The sequence below is a fragment of the Panthera pardus genome, unplaced genomic scaffold, assembly GCF_024362965.1.
Source record: "Panthera pardus isolate Hobbes unplaced genomic scaffold, ASM2436296v1 HiC_scaffold_20, whole genome shotgun sequence".
Lineage (NCBI taxonomy): Eukaryota > Metazoa > Chordata > Mammalia > Carnivora > Felidae > Panthera > Panthera pardus.
The window spans coordinates 1,348,245-1,362,699 of record NW_026526766.1 but is presented as its reverse complement, the minus strand read 5'-3'; positions in this window follow the sequence as shown (position 1 = coordinate 1,362,699).

Genomic DNA, 14,455 nt, shown 5'->3' with positions numbered 1-14,455 from the left:
GCTGCATGTGACAACGGGGGAGTGGGGAGGGAGTTCTGTGACTGGGACCACTTTCATGTCAAAGCTTGGAATAGTCTGGGAAACTCATTCCTGTAAAGAGTACTTCTTCTTGAGTGTTGATTCCCACCCTCCAATTTTTCTGTCACTATTTACTTTTCAGAGTCCACAGGGAGTTGATATATAATTTTGTCCAGAAATGTTAGTTGTAACGAGAGGGAGAAGTAGGCCATAGTGTGCTTACACTGTCTTGGCCAGCACAAGAAGTATCAAAACTTTTAAAATCGTATAAAATTTAAGCTTGAGTTTATTATTATTATTTTTAATGTTTTATTTATTTTTGAGAGAGAGAGAGAGTGAGAGCGTGAGTTGGAGACACAGAATCTGAAGTAGGCACCAGGCTTCGAGCTGTCAGCACAGAGCCTGGGGATTGAACTCACAAACTGTGGGATCATGACCTGAGCCAAAGTCAGTCGCTTAACCAACTGAGCCACCCAGGTGCCCCTTGAGTTTATTATTATTATTTTTTAGATAATCAAGTATTTTTTTCCAAGTGACTTCAGCATTTTTTAAAAAGTTTATTTATTTATTTTGAGAGAGATAGAGAAAGAGAGAGAGCTGGAGCTGGAGGAGGGGCAGAAACAGAAGGAGAGAGAGAGAATCCCAAGCAGGCTCTGCACTGTCATCAGTGAGCCTAGCCCAGGGCTTGAACTCATGAACTGAACCATGAGATCATGACCTGAGCCAAAACCAAGAGTCAGTCACTTAACTAACTGAGCCACCCAGGCGCCCCTCAGCATTCTTTTTTATGTCCTTCCCTAGCAACAGGGATTTTTAGAACAGTTTGTTTGGCAAGTGAAGAGTCCTCAATGTTGTGATATTTTATTACTAAATGAGAAAACACCAAACTTTGCCTTTGCTTCCTTTGCTCCCCAGTTCAGTAGAACCTGACTTTAGCATTTCCTAAAGGTGTTTTTGAAAAGATTTTGATTTCTCAAAATATGGTGTACTGCATTTCCAAATCCGAAATTGGCTTCTGCTGTATATTTAAATTTGATTTAAGATATACAAAGACTAATTTGTCATTACTTTCTTTATTCAAAATGCTATTTTTATGAAGCAAACTTTGGTAAGAAAAGGTATCCTGGAAGAATTTTTGTAATCCGCTTAAAATCATGCCTGGTTTTTTTTGGTTTAAACATAGCGAGAAAAGATTTAGGTTATTTCAATGAAAAGGATTCTTCTTAAGAAAAAAGATTGTTTTAAAATCAAGTCAAGCAAGTTATGTAAATAGGAAACATTTGATTTTAAAACATACATTTTCTATCTTGCTGCAGTTTAAAGATAGACAAAATCATACAATCCATCAATAATACAGCTTAAGAAACAGTGTCTGTGGTTGTTTGATGTGTATTGGAGGTTCTCATCAGCTCTTTTGTAGTGTACCACAGAAAAGAAGAGCTCATTAACCTGTTGCTAAGCAACAATGGTTCCTAGACCAGAACTTCTGGAAACCAACAGGGTAGGGGTATGAATTGTCCAAATTCACAAAGGGAAAGAGAGAGTGCAGTACACAAGTGAATAGAGATCCAGGAAACTACTTTTTGAAAATGAAGCAAGGGCAATTCAAATGAATATTGGAGAAATAAACCAAAAGCCCAATTCTCTAATTCTTCCATGCACAAAACACACAATGATCCCTAAAGAGTTCTGCATGTGTAAGGGCCAAAAGATTAACTCCCACATGGTTCAATGAATTCAAAGTAAAAAATGATAATGAAGTCAATTTTTATTAATACTTTTAAGGCATTTTGCTAAAAATGCTGCCTTTTATAGGTAATAAAAGAAAGTAACACTAAAATTTTAGTAATACATTGTTAAATTTCAGATATGAAGCATAAAGAATTCAGCAAATTGAATGGGAAGTTTAGTATTGTTATAAGAATTAGACTTTCCCCTAAATTAAATTGCTAAGACTATAGAGGAAGTGTTTAAAGAAAAATAATCCTGTTTTATCTCAGTTGTGAAGAGGTTAAAAGTTCCAACTCTCTTTAGAAAATCTTAAATATGTAAATATAGATTCTTTTCAAGCAGAACCACCAAGTAGCTTTGGCCCATAGCCTTTCTACGCTTAGAAAAAATATTGAATTAAAAACCTGAAGAATAGTTTGAATGGGAGATAGCATTATCCCAAGTCCAATGGTCACTAAGGAATTTTATTTTCGTTTTTTGTGCAGGTGGTTTTTAAAAAATTTTTTTCTTTAATGTTTATTTATTTTTGAGAGAAGGAGAGAGAGAGTGTGAGCAGGGGAGGGGCAGAGAGAGAGGGGGACACAGGATACAAAGAAGGCTCTGCACTGACAGCAGAAAGCCTGAAGTGGGGCCTGAACCCAAGAACCATGAGATCATGACCCCAGCCAAAATCAAGAGTCAGACACTTAACCAACTGAGCCACACAGGCCCCCCTGTGTGTTATTTTAAATAATTTTTCCAACATTATTGAGGTAAAATTGACACATAGAATTGTAATATACTTGAAGTGTGTAATGTGATGGCGTGATATATGTGTACATTGTCAGGGCACCTGGGTGGCTCAGTCAGTGAAGCATCCGACTTGGGCTCAGGTCATGGTCTCACAGCTCCTGAGTTCAAGCCCCACATTGGGCTCTGTGCTGACAGCTCAGAGCCTGGTGCCTGCTTCAGATTCTGTGTCTCCCTCTCTCTCTCTGCCCCTCCCAACTCACACTCTTCTCTCTCTTTCTCTTTCAAAAATAAACATAATTTTTTTTAAAAAAGATGTATGTATACATTATCAAAGGATTCCTACAATCATATCCATCACCTCACATAGCTGCCTTTTCTAAGAGTGCTTGAGATCTACCCTCTTGGCAAATTTCACTTACACAATGCAGTGATATCAACTGTAGTCACCATGCTGTACAGTAAATCTTCAGAATGTATTAATCTTATAACAATATTTGTAGCCTTTACTAACCTGTTCCCATTTCCCACCTCCTGGTCCTGAAATCACCATTCTAGTCTCTGTTTCTGAGTTCAACTTTTTTTTTTAATTCCACATATAAGTGATATGAAACAATATTTGTCTTTCTCTGTCTGGCTTATTTCACTTAACATAATGCCCTCCAGTTTCACCTATGTTGTTGCAAATGACAGGGCTTCCTTCACAGATAGATAGATAGATAGATAGATAGATAGTCCATTTCTATACCTTGACTATTATAATAATGCTGCAGTCGACATAGAAGTACTAATATTTCTTCAAAGCATTGACTTTGTTTCCCTTGGATATATACCCAGAAGTGAGATTGCTGGAAAATATGGTAGTTCTATTTTTATTTTCTTGAGGATATCTCCTTTTGATTTTCATTTCCCTGATTAGTGAAGTTGAGCACCTTTTCATGTACCCATTGGCCATTTGTATGTCTTCTTTGGAAAAATGTGTATTCAGGTCCTTTGCCTCTTTTTTAATTGGGTTACTATTATTATTATTACTATTGAGTTGTATGAGTTTCTTTTATATTTTAGATATTAACTCTATATCATATATGAGGTTTGCAAATATTTTCTCCCATTCCATGGATTGCCTTTATATTTTTTATTGTTTCCTTTGCTGTGCAGAAGCTTTTTGGTTTGATATAGTCCACTTGTTTATTTTTGCTTTTGTTGCCTATGCTTTTGGTGCCAAATGCAGAAACTCATTGCTGAAACCAATGTCAAAAAGCTTATCCACAGATAGTATCATCCTCAATGTGGAAAAACTGACAGCTTTCCCCCTGAGATCGGGAACATGACAGGGATGTCCACTCTCACCATTGTTGTTTAACATAGTGTTGGAAGTCTTAGCCTCAGCAATCAGACAACAAAATGAAATAAAAGGCATCCAGATTGGCAAAGAAGAAGTCAAACTCACTTTTCGCAGATGACATGATACTCTACATGGAAAACCCGAAAGACTCCACCAAAAAGCTGCTAGAACTGATACATGAGTTCAGCAAAGTCGCAGGATATTAAACCAATGTACAGAAATTGGTTGCAATTCTATACACCAATAATGAAGCAACAGAAAGAGAAATTCAGAAATCTATCCCATTTACAATTGCACCAAGAACCATAAAATACCCAGGAAGAAACCTAACCAAAGTTGTAAAAGATCTGTATGCTGAAAACTATAGAAAACTTATGAAAGAAATTGAAGAAGACACAAAGAAATGGAAAAACATTCCATGATCATGGATTAGAAGAACAAATACTATTAAAATGTCAATACTGCCCAAAGCAATGTACACATTCAATTCAATCCCAATCAAAATTGCACCACAATTCTTCTCAGAGCTGAATTATACAATCCTATAATTTGTATGGAGCCACAAAAGACTCCGAATAGCCAAAGTAATGTTGAAAAAAGAAAACCAATGCAGGAGGCATCACAATCCCAGACTTTAGCCTCTACTAAAAAGCTGTAATCTTCAAGACAGTATGGTATTGGCACAAAAACAGACACATAGACCAATGGGATAGAATCGAGAACCCAGAATTGGACCCACAAATGTATGGCCACCTAATCTTTGACAAAGCAGGAAAGAGTAACCAATGGAAAATGGACAGTCTCTTTTACAAATGGTGCTGGGAGAACTGGACAGCAACTGGAATGAAACTGGACCACTTTCTTACACCATACACAAAAATAAACTCAAAATGGATGAAGGACCTAAATGTGAGACAGGAAACCATCAAAACCCTAGAGGAGAAAACAGGAAAAAACCTCTTTGACCTCAGCTGCAGTAATTTCTTACTTGACACATCTCCAAAGGCAAGGGAATTAAAGGCAAAAATGAAGTATTGGGACCTCATCAAGATAAAAAGCTTCTGCACTGCAAAGGAAACAATCAACAAAACTAAAAGGCAACCGACAGAATGGGAGAAGATATTTGCAAATGACATATGAGATAAAGGGTTAGTATCCAAAATCTATAAAGGACTTATCAAACTCAACCGCCAGAAAACAAACAATCCAGTGAAGAAATGGGCAGAAGACATGAATAGACACTTTCCCAGAGAAGACATCCAGATGGCCAACAGACACATGAAAAGATGTTCAACATTGCTCATCATCAGGGAAATACAAATCAAAACCACATTGAGACACCATCTTACACCAGTCAGAGTGGCTGAAATTAACAACTCAGGAAACAACAGATACTGGCGAGGATGTGGAGAAATAGGAACCCTCTTGCACTGTTAGTGCAAGTGCAAACTGGTGCAGCTACTCTGGAAAACAGTGTGGAGGTTCCTCAAAAAATGAAAACTAGAACTACCCTATGACCCAGCAATAGCACTACTAGGAATTTATCCAGTGAATACATGAGTGCTGTTTCATAGGGACACGTGTACCTCCATGTTTATAGCAGTGCTATCAACAATAGTCAGATTATGGAAAGAGCCCAAATGTCCATCAACTGATGAATGGATAAAGAAGATATGGTTTACATATACAATGGGATACTACTTGGAAATGAGAAAAAATGAAATCTTGCCATTTGCAACAATGTGGATGGAACTGGAGGGTATTTTGCTAAGTGAAATAAGTGAGTCAGAGAAAGACACATATCATTATGTTTTCACTCATATGTGGAATTTGAGAAACTTAACAGAAGACCATGGGGGAAGGGAAGGGGAAAAAAGTAGTTTCAAACAGAGAGGGAGGCAAACCATAAGAGACTCTTAAATACAGAGAACAAACTGAAAATTGATGGGGGGGCGGGGGGAGAGGAAAATGGGTGATGGGCATTGAGGAAGGCACTTGTTGGGATGAGCACTGGGTGTTGTATGTAAGTGGTGAATCATGGGAATCTACTCCCAAAGCCAAGAGCACAGTGTATACACTGTATGTATATGACAATAAATTATATTAAAAAATAATAATAAAATATTTTTCTAAAAAAATAAAAAGCTTATCCACTGTAAACATTCAAGTTGTTAATCCATTTTGACTTGATTTTTGTGAATGGTATTAAATAGGGATTCAGTCTCCTTCTTTTGCATATGGTTATACGGTTTTCCCAACACCACTAAAAATTTTTTTCTATTAATGTTTATTTATTTTTGAGAGACAAAGAGAGCATGAGCGGGAGAGGGGCAGAGAGAGAGAGGAAGACACAGAATCCAAAGCAGGCTCCAGGCTCTGAGCTTTCAGCAGATAGCCCAACATGGGGCTCAAACCCATGAACTGTGAGATCATGACCTGGGCTGAAGTTGGACCCTCAACTGACTGAGCCACCCCGGTGCCCCTCCCTACACCATTTATTAAAGGGTATCCTTTGCCATGTGTTTTCTTGGCATCTTTTTTTGCAAATTAATTGACCCTATGTGTATGGGTTTGCTTCTGGGTTCTGCATTCTGTTTCATTGATGTATGCATCTGTTTTTATGCAAATATAATGCTGTTTTGATCACTGTAGCTTTGTAATATACTTTGAAGTCAGCAAGAGTGATGCCTTCAGCTTTGCTCTTCTTGCTCAAAATTACTTGAGATTTTTAGGGTCTTTTCTGGTTCCATTCATTTTAGATTTTTTGAAATTTCTATTGAAAATGCCATTGGAATTTTATAGGGATCGCTTTGATAAGGATAGGAATCTACTTCTTTTGTTAAAGATTGTAGATTTCTTTGAGTAGTATAGATACTTTAGCAATATTAATTCTTCCAATCCATAAACACAGAATATCTTTCCATTTATTTATGTCTTCAATTTCTTTCATCAGTGTTTTATAGTTTTCAGTGTACAGATCCTTCACCTCATTGGTTAAATTTATTCCTAAGTATTATATTGCTTTTGTTACTATTGTAAATGGGATTATATTAATTTATCTCTCTGATAGTTTGTTAGTGTATAGAAACACAACTTATTTTTGTGTACTGATCTTGTATCTTACAACTTTACTGAGTTTATTAGTTCTGACAGGGTTTTAGTGGAGTCTTTCAAGTTTTCTGTATACAAAATCATGTCTTCTGCAGAGACAATTTAACTTCTTCCTTTTAAATTTGGATGCTTTTTATTTCTTTTCTTCCCTAATTACTCTGGCTAGGATTTCCAGTACTGTGTTGAATAGAAGTGGGGATAGGGGATTTTCTTGTCTTCTTCCTGATCTTAGAGGAAACACTTTTAGCTTTTCACCATTGAGTATGATGTTAGCTGTGGACTTGTCAAATATGGCCTTTATTATGTTGAGGTACATTCCATCTATACCTAATTTACTGAGTTTTTATCATTAAAGAATGTTTCATTTTGTCAGATGCCTCTTCTGCATCTATTGAAATAATCATATGATTTTTATCCCTCATTTTGTTACTGGAGTGTATCACATTTATTGCTTTGCATAATGACGAACCATCCTTGCATCCCAAGGTTAAATACCACTTGATTGTGGTGTATAATCCTTTTAATGCACTGTTGGATTTGGTTTCCTAGTAGTTTGTTGAACATTTTTTGCAACTATGTCCACCAGAGATATTGACCTGTAATTTTCTTTCTTGTAGTGTCCTTGTCTAGCTTCATATCAGGGTAATGATGACCTCATAAAATGAGTACTGAAGTGTTCCCTCCTCAAGTTTTTGGAAGAGTTTGAGAAGAATTGGTATTAATGTTGTCGTCTTTCAGCTTCCTAAATCTAAATATCTGTTTCTTTTCCTTGGTTTAGAAAATTTTTAGCCATTATTTCTTTGAAAAAGCTACCTGCTGCTTTCTCTTTATCTTCTCCTTCTGGGACACATATAATGTGTATATCCATTTCATGGTGTTCTATAAGTCCCTTAAACTATCTTCTTGATTTTCCCCCCTCCTTTGATGGGTGATTTCCACTGGACTTTGAGTTCACTGATCCTTTATTCCACTTGATCTAATTTGCTATTGAATCTCTCTATTGAATTTTTCAATGTAGTTTTCATTCTTTTGTACTATGGTCTCTGTTGGCACTTTTTAATATTTTCTCTTCATTTAAATTCTCATTTTGTTTAAGCATTTCTATCCTTACCTTGATAAACATCTTTATGACTGTTAACTTGACCTCTGTTAGGTAAATAACTTACCTCCCTTTCATTAAGGTCAGTTTTTAGAGATTTTCCTGCTCTATTATTTATAATATATTCATTTTGTTTCTTCATTTAGATGGCAGCCTTAACAGGTGGGGTGCTAGATGTATGAAAAGCTCTTTCTAGAGAGAAGCTGGAGATTTGGTTTTACTGTTGGAATAAGCCAGAGGAAAATGAGAGTGACCACCAGTTCTCTCAGCTTCTGGGTGGATCCCAGGGAGCTCCCACACAAAGGCAGATCAGAAACCTGACTTAAGCAGCAGCTTGAAAAGTATGCAATCAGTTCCTTTGCAGGGAGAAATGGGGAGATGGACATTTTTACCAGTTCCCTCTACACTGAGCCCAAGGGTATAGTTGCAGGGAGTGCAACTTTCTTTATACCTGAAAGTGATACGATGTTATATGTCAGTTATACAATGACTTATAACATCGACAACAAAATACTTCTTTGTTTTCTATGGTTCTGTGGGACTCATGAATGCAAGCCCTGTTCACTATCAAAGCTAGGTGATTTAAAGGCCCATACCATAGGTGGTAACCTTAAAGGCGGTAACCTTAAAGGCTGGGTGCGTGAAGCATGATCCAAACTCTTCACTCCTCCGGCAGATGCTGGGAGTTGTGGGTTTCATCCTGAGTATAAGGTGCTATGCTAGATGTAGGGTTTATGGTAAGAATGTGTCTTAGCCTTACCTACCTATTTCAATGTGCGTATTTTCTCAGTCACTTGATGTGTAGGAGTCACTCAGCTAGTTTCTGGATTTCTCCTAAAGGTATTTTCTTTGTGTGTATCCATGTATTTTGTTTTGCTTCAAGGGTGGAGGAATATTCAGGAGCTTCCTGGGTCACCATCTTGGTAATACCCACCTAATAATTTTCAAAATCTCTCATATTAAGACCACAGAGGTAACTTTGTATTTTAACATAGCTTACTAACTTCCTTTTGGCTCTCCCTGCTCCGTTCATCCTCTGTCCTTCTCTACTTTGCTCAGTGCATCAGAGACTGATCCTTGTAGGCTTTACTTCTTTGTCTGCTTTGGTTGGGTTTGGTCAATGGGTAAAAGTCAAAGGGAAAGAGGAAGAGATTTCAGGGTCAATCTCCACACATTCCCTGTCTATCAGGGACTGAATCCTACTCAGATAATAACTCTCTTCAATAGCTCCAGCACACTGATCAATAACATCATTTCCAACACTTGCACTTTCAGGCTATGTTTGGTAACAACTTCCCACACTTGCTAGTCCCTGGGTCCCTCAACATCCTTTTTTTTTCATTTCTGTAACACTTGTCACACCTCATTAAGTAAGCCCTGCATGAAATTCTCTTCTAAATTCCAGAAGAATATACTCTCTATCTTCTGAAAATTGACAAGTACATAAAAAATATGTAATTATTAAATAAAAATAAATAAATAAAATCGTAAATAAATAATATAAATAACGTTATTTAATTTTTCATAAGACAAAGCTAAGATTTTTAGTTTATATTTTTTAAACGTAAGAAAATAATTCCCATAAAGAGTGCTATCAACCAATCAAACTGTTATCAATCATAAGGGGAAAATAATCAGTCCTATTGGCTTGATATTGTCCATATCTGTCTTTCAAAAAAGACGTACTCATCAAATACCTCTCCATTAAATAACTGTCCTGAAACAAAATATTTCATGTTGTATTGGTTTTTGTATACTGTACTAAATATAATCAAAGACTATTTTGCAAATTATATTGGAATGTATAGACTTGGCTTTAAAAATGAATACTACAGTTATTACTTTTTCTCTTTTATCTTTTTACTTTTCCAAATTTTTATTTAAATTCCAGCTAATTAACATACAGTGCAATATTAGTTTCAGGTGTACAACTTAGTGATTCATCACTTACCTACAACACCTGGTGCTCATCACAAATGCCCTCCCTAATATTCATCACCTGTCCAGCCCATCTCCCCCATCCACCTTGCCTCCAGTAACCACCAGTTTGTTCTCCAAAATTAAGAGTCTGTTTCTTGGTTTGCCCTTCTATTCCCCACCCCCACATTCATTTGTTTTGTTTCTTAAATTCTGCATATGAGTGAAATTATATGGTATTCATCTTTCTCTGATTGACTTATTTCACTTAGCATAATACTCTCTAGCTCCATCCACATTGTGCAAATGGCAAGATTTTATTCTTTTTAATGGCTGAGTAATATTCCATTATATTGGAATATATGCCACATCTTTATCCATTCATCACTTAATGGACATTTGAGCTCTTTCCATAATTTGGTTATTGTTGATAAGCTGCTATACACATTGGGGTGCATGTAGCCATTCATATTCGTATTTTTGTATCCTTAGGGTAAATACCTAGTAGTTCAATTGCTGGATTGTAGAGCAGTTCCGTTTTTAACTTTTTGAGAAACCTCCCATACTGTCTTCCCCATGGCTGCACCAGTTTGCATTCCCACCAACAGTGCAAAAGAGTTCCCCCTTCTCTGCATCCTCGCCAATTCCTGTTGTTTCCTGTATTGTTGATTTTAGACATTCTGATGGGTGTGAGGTGATATCTCATTGTGGGTTTGATTTAAATTTCCCTGAATATGAGTGATATTGAGCATATTTTCACGTGTCTGTTAGCCATCTGTATGTCTTCCTTGGAAAATTGTCTGTTCATGTCTTCTGCCCATTTTTTTAACTGGATTATTTGGTTTGGGGTGTTGAGTTTTATAAGTTCTTTATATATTTTGAATCCTAACCCTTTATCAGATATGTCATTTGCAAAAATCTCCCATTTCATAGGTTGGTTGTTAATTTTGTTGTTTCCTTCCCTGTGCAGAAACATTTTTATTTTCATGAAATTTCAATGGTTTATTTTTGCTTTTGTTTCCCCTGCCTCAAGAGACATATTAAGAAGTTCCTATGGCTTATGTCAAAGAGGTTACTGCCTATGTTCTCCTTTAGGATTTTGGTTATTTCCTGTCTCATTTAGGTCTTTAATCTATTTTGAATTTATTTTTGTGTATGGTGTAAGGAAGTGGTCCAGTTTCATTCTTTTTCATGATGCTGTTCAGTTTTCCCAACACCATTCATTGAACACTGTCTTTTTTCCCATGAGATTTTCTTTCCTGTTTTGCTGAAGGTTAATTGACCTTATAGTTGTGGGTTAATTTCTGGGTTTTCTATTCTGTTCCATTGATCTATGTGTCTATTTTTCTGCTGGTACCATACTGTCTTTATCACTACAGCTTGTAATATAACTTGAAGTCCAGAATTGTGATGCCTCCATATTTGCTCTTCTTTTTCAAGATTTCATTGACTATTCAAGGTCTTTTGTGGTTCCATACAAATTTTAGGATTTTCTGCTCTAGCTCTATAAAAATTGCTGTTGGTATTTTGATAGGAATTGCATTAAATGTGTAGATTGCTTTGGGTAATGTAGACATTTTAACAGTATTTGTTCTTTCCAATCTATGAGCATGGAATGTTTTTCCATTTCTTTGTGTCATCTTCATTTCTTTCATCAGTGTTTTATAGTTTCCAGAGTAAAGATATTTTACCTCTTTGGTTAGGTTTATTCCTAGGTATCTCATGGATATGATAAAGAGAGAACTTTTAAAAAAAAATTTTTTTAACGTTTATTTATTTTTGAGACAGAGAGAGACAGAGCATGAATGGGGGAGGGGCAGAGAGAGAGGGAGACATAGAATCGGAAGCAGGCTCCAGGCTCTGAGCCATCAGCCCAGAGCCTGACGCGGGGCTCGAACTCATGGACCGCGAGATTGTGACCTGAGCTGAAGTCAGACGCTCAACCGACTGAGTCACCCAGGCGTCCCAAGAGAGAATTTTTAAAGCAGAAAGAGAAAAGAAAACAGTTACATACAAGGGAAACACATAAGGCTATAAACAGATTTTTCAGCAGAAAATTTTCAGGCCAAAAGGGGATGGCATGATATATTCAAAGTGCTGCAACCAAGAATGCTGTATCCAGCAAGGCTATCATTCAGAATATAAAGAGAGATAAAGAATTTACCAGACAAACAGAAGCTAAAGGACTTCATCACCACTAAACCAACTTTATAAGAAACATTAAAGAGAATTCTTCGAGTGGAAAAAAAAAGGCCATAATGAGGAGTAAGAAAATTATGAAAGGAAAAAAATATCAAAAATAAATACAAACATAATTAATGTAGCAGATCAAAAACTTATAAAACTAGTACAGGGGTTAAAGCACAAAAGTAGTAAAATCAATTATATCTATAGAAATCAGTCAAGGGATTCACAAAATAAAAGGATGTAAAGTGTGACACCATATACATAAAAGGTGGGAAGGAGGAACAGTAAAAATTTAGTGCTTTAAGAAGGGTTCCAAACTTAAGCAACCATCAACTTAATATTGACTTCTATAAACATATGGTGTTATATGTGAACCAAATATTAACCATAATTCAAAAACCTGTAATAGATATGCAAAATGTTAGGAAAAAGAAACCCAAACGTATCGCACACACACAAAAGGCCATCAAACCACAAGGGAAGAGAATAAGAGAAGAACTATAAAAACACCCAAAAAGCAAGTAACAAATGGTAATAAGTACATGCCTATCAATAAATTATTTAAATTTATATGAAATTAATGTTCAAAAAAAAAACATAGGGTAACTGAATGGATAAAACAGCAACACCAATCTATATGCTGCCTACAAGAAACTCACTTTAGACCCAAAGACACATGCAGATTGAAAGTGAAGGCTGGGAAAAGCATTTATCATTCAAATGGAAGCAAAAACAAAGCTGGAATAGCAATACTTATATCAGACAAAATAAACTGTAAAACAAAAACTGTAATAAGATATAAAGAAGAATACTACATAATGATAAAGGGAACAATCCAACAAGAGGATATAACAATTGTAAATACTTATGCACCCACCATGGAGGCAACTCTTAACAGATATAAAGAAAGAAATAGAAAGTAATACAATAATAGTAGAAGACTTACATATTTGGTGCTGCTACAGTTGGGGCATAAATATTTACAACTGTTAGCTCTTCTTGATGGATAGACCCCTTAATTATGATACAATGCCCTTCTTCATCTTTTGTTACAGTCTTTGTTTTAGAATATAGTTTGTCTGGGGGCGCCTGGGTGGCGCAGTCGGTTAAGCGTCCGACTTCAACCAGGTCACGATCTCGCGGTCTGTGAGTTCGAGCCCCGCGTCAGGCTCTGGGCTGATGGCTCGGAGCCTGGAGCCTGTTTCCGATTCTGTGTCTCCCTCTCTCTCTGCCCCTCCCCCGTTCATGCTCTGTCTCTCTCTGTCCCAAAAATAAAAATAAAAAAAAAAAAAAAAAAAAAAAAAAAAAGAATATAGTTTGTCTGATATAAGTATGGCTACTCTGGCTTTCTTTTGATGTCCATTAGCATGATAGATGGTTCTCCATCCTGTAACTTTCAGTCTGTAGGTGTCCTCAGGTCTGAAATGAGTCTCTTGTAGGCAGCATTTGGATGGATCTTGTTTTTTAATCCATTCTGATACCCTATGTCTTTTGATTGGGGCATTTAGTCCATTTACATTCAGAGTGATTATTAAAAGATATGAATTTAGTGCCATTGTATTACCTGTAGGTTTGCGTTGGTGGTTATGTCTCTAGTCCTTTGTAGTCTTCATTGTTTTCCGCTCACAGGGTTCTCCTTAGGATTTCCTGCAGGGCTGGTTTAGTGGTCATGAACTCCTTCGGTTTTTGTTTGTCTGGGAAAGCCTTTACCTCTCCTTCTATTCTGAGTGACAGCCTTGCTGGATAAAGGATTCCTGGTTGCATATTTTTCCTATCTGTCACATTAAATATTTCCTACCACTCGCTTCTGGCCTGCCAAGTTTCAGTGGACAGGTCTGCTGCTACTCTTATGTGTCTACCCTTGTAGGTTAAGGCCCATTTGTCCCTAGCTGCTTTTAGAATTCTCTCTTTATCTTTGTATTTTGCCAGTTTCACCATGATATGTCATGGTGTTGACCTGTTTTTGTTGATTTTGAAGGGAGTTCTCTGTGCCTCTTGGACTTGGATGCCTGTTTCCTTCCATAAATTAGGGAAGTTCTTAGCTATAATTTGTTCAAATAAGCCTTCTGTATGTTTCTCTCGCTCTTCTTCTGGAACTCCTATGATATGGATACTATTTTGTTTCATGGAGTCACTTAGCTCTCTAATTCTCCCCTCGTGGTCTAGTAATTTCCTTACCCTCTTTTTTTCAGCTCAATCATTTTTCATAATTTTATCTTCTATTTTACCTATTCTCTCCTCTGCTTCTTTCCATTCTCACTGTCCCTGCATCTAGTTTATTTTGCCTCTTGTTTAGAGTAATTCTTAATTCATCATGA